At 34.9% G+C, this 2,693-nt stretch overlaps 1 non-coding gene across 1 annotated transcript; it reads right to left on the bottom strand.

Moving 5' to 3' along the window:
* Positions 1-549: 549 nt before the first annotated feature.
* On the bottom strand, positions 550-656 carry LOC126025290 (U6 spliceosomal RNA). The gene has a single exon (XR_007501316.1). It is a non-coding gene; the product is annotated as a U6 spliceosomal RNA (small nuclear RNA).
* Positions 657-2,693: the final 2,037 nt, after the last annotated feature.

The following is a 2,693-nucleotide window of genomic DNA, read 5'->3' as shown; positions in this document are numbered from 1 at the left end:
TTACCTACCTATTGGTGTTCTTTTTTTTTTTTTTTTTTGGTTTTTGGGTCACACCCGGCTGTGCTCAGAGGTTACTCCTGGCTCTATGCTCAGAAATCGCTCCTGGCAGGCTCAGGGGAGCATATGGGATGCCGGGATTCGAACCACTGATCTCCTGTACGCAAGGCAAACACCTTACTTCCATGCTATCTTTTCGGTCCCGGGCTATTTATTTTTAACTTATTTTAGTAATGCTTTCATGAGCTAAGACAATATGGTCAAGGCACTATAAAAAGAGTTTAGAAAGAGAAAAATGAACATGGTAGACTGGAAAAAATTGTGTACTTATGGAAAGAGTTGACTTTCAGTTTTTTTCCATGGACATATTCAAATATCATTGTTTTATTTATTTTTTCATTTGAAAAATGGAACTCAATGCTTTTCAAAACTTTCCTCTTAATGCAGGCTCAGATGAAGTTACAGAGAATCACTCTGCTGTATTTCTTTAATACATCTGAGTAAAATACTTCATTAAATAAATTAAATTAAATAAAACTATATTAAGACTTCTTTTCTTGATCATAACTAAATAGAATGCGTGTCTTCCTTGTACAGGAGCTGTGCTAATCTTCTCTGTATGGTTCCAGTTTTAGTATATGTGTTGCCAAAGTGAGCACAAAAATGCAAGTTAATGGTTCTAAAGAGAAAGGAACTGAAGATTTTCTGACCATTTACATCAGATTAAACCAATGAGCTTCTCTGGTTGATGAAGGTCTTTTAAATTATGCACTGTGTATTATGTATCTATCAATTTTTAGCCATTTTATGAGTAATAAATAAGAATTTAAAATTATTTGAGAAACCGCCTTAATTTTTATCCTTTTATTTATGATTCTATATATCTTGAGCAATTTAAAGCATTAGAAAGTCACAGAGGGCCAAAGAGGCAGTACTGTGGTTAGAGCACTTGCCTTGCATGCTGTCGACCTGCACTCGACTTGAGCATAGAGGCAGGAGTAAACTCTAAGCACCACACATGATGTAAAAACAAAACAAATATGAAAAACAAAACACAAAGAAGGACAATTGTTATTAAATGTGTCCCAATTTATTAGCAAGTAATTGGCCATTATTGAATTATGTGCAAAATATTCAAAAGTCTTGTTCAAGTTTAGTTTTACACAACTAAAACTACATATCCTTTTTCCTTAATAACTTGATAAAAACTACTATGATCATACCCTTTTTGTAGTATTTTTCAATGCTAATTCTAGAGTTAAGTGTGATCTCTGCATTGGCAAAATTGATATTTTGGAACTGAGTCTGAATTTCCACCTTCATTTTCTTGTTTATTTGTTGTATGTATGCATACAGATTTCATGCCATTCCTGAAAAACTATTTATTCAGATTTTTGAGTTCATTTCTTTTTCTTTTTTTTAATATAATTTTTATTTTGATCATAGTGGCTTACATATTGTTGACAATAATATTTTAGGTACATATTTACATAAAATCAGGGGAGATTCCCATCACCAAGTTGTCCTCCCTACACCTCCTTTTTTGTCCTACTTCCCATATCCTCTTCCCTCACCCCCAGGGTTGCTAGAATATGTGGTCCCCTCTGTATCTAGCCTACTACTTAGTAGTCTTGCGCCTGTTTGGTCCTGGTGCCTCCCTTATTTCCCCCTCTAACTGGGGGGCAGGACTAGCTAGTTCAAGTTACGTGGTTTTGTTTGAAGAAGAGAAAAGTAATAAACTGGGGTAAAAGTCTAATACGCTGAAAATAAGCGGAATTCTTCTAGAGGTTGAGTTCATTTCTAATGGGATGGTTTGGGTATTTTGTTGTTATTGACTTGAGTGAATTTGTTATATATTGTGGATATTCTTAGTGGCATGCATTCCATGAACATATTTATTCGCAGTGGTAACTAGACAGCCTCTTTGTTTAGGTTCTATTTTGTATCACTATGTAAATGCTTACCGTTTGACGCAACCCTATTTATTTTGACTTTTGTTTTCTTTCCTTGGAATTGAGCCCCCAAACAAGTTGTTGTCTTTCCAAGATTGTATTGTTTATGTTTTTATCTGTTTTATATGGTTTTAATTAATGTTTTGATTTAATTTTTGCCTGTAATTTTGGTCTTTTTTTTTTGTTATATATTTTCTCTCTTTCCTTTTTTCTTAAGCCCCTTTTTGAATCTGGTTGTCCAAGTTTTAGTTGAAATATTATTTGTTGAAAAGCATTGATTTCTTCATATTTTGGGTTATCTTTGATAGGTTTGTCCTTTTTTAAAATTTTTAGTCACACCAGTGATGCTCAGGGGTTACTCCTGACTTTGTACTCACAGATCACTCCCGGGTATTCAGGAGAGGGGTAGGGAACCATATGGGACGCCAATGATCAAATACAGGTCAGGCAAGTGCAAAGCAAGTGCAAGGCAAGAGACCTACCCACTACTATACTATCTCTCTAGTCTCTGTCTTTAATATTTTGTTACAAATTAACTGGCCATAATGTACAGGCTTATTTCTGAAATTTCTATCATTTTCCTTTATTGGTCTTATATATGTTTTTTTTTCCATTCCATTCCATTCCATTCCTTTTGTTTGTTTGTTTGTTTTTGAGCCACACCCAGTGATGCTCAGGGATTACTCCTGGCTCTGCACTCAGAAATCGTTCCTGGCTCGGGGGACCATATGGAACGTTGGGGCT

This window comes from Suncus etruscus, chromosome 12 (assembly GCF_024139225.1).
Source record: "Suncus etruscus isolate mSunEtr1 chromosome 12, mSunEtr1.pri.cur, whole genome shotgun sequence".
Taxonomy (NCBI): Eukaryota; Metazoa; Chordata; class Mammalia; order Eulipotyphla; family Soricidae; genus Suncus; species Suncus etruscus.
This window is presented reverse-complemented; position numbering and strand designations above follow the sequence as displayed.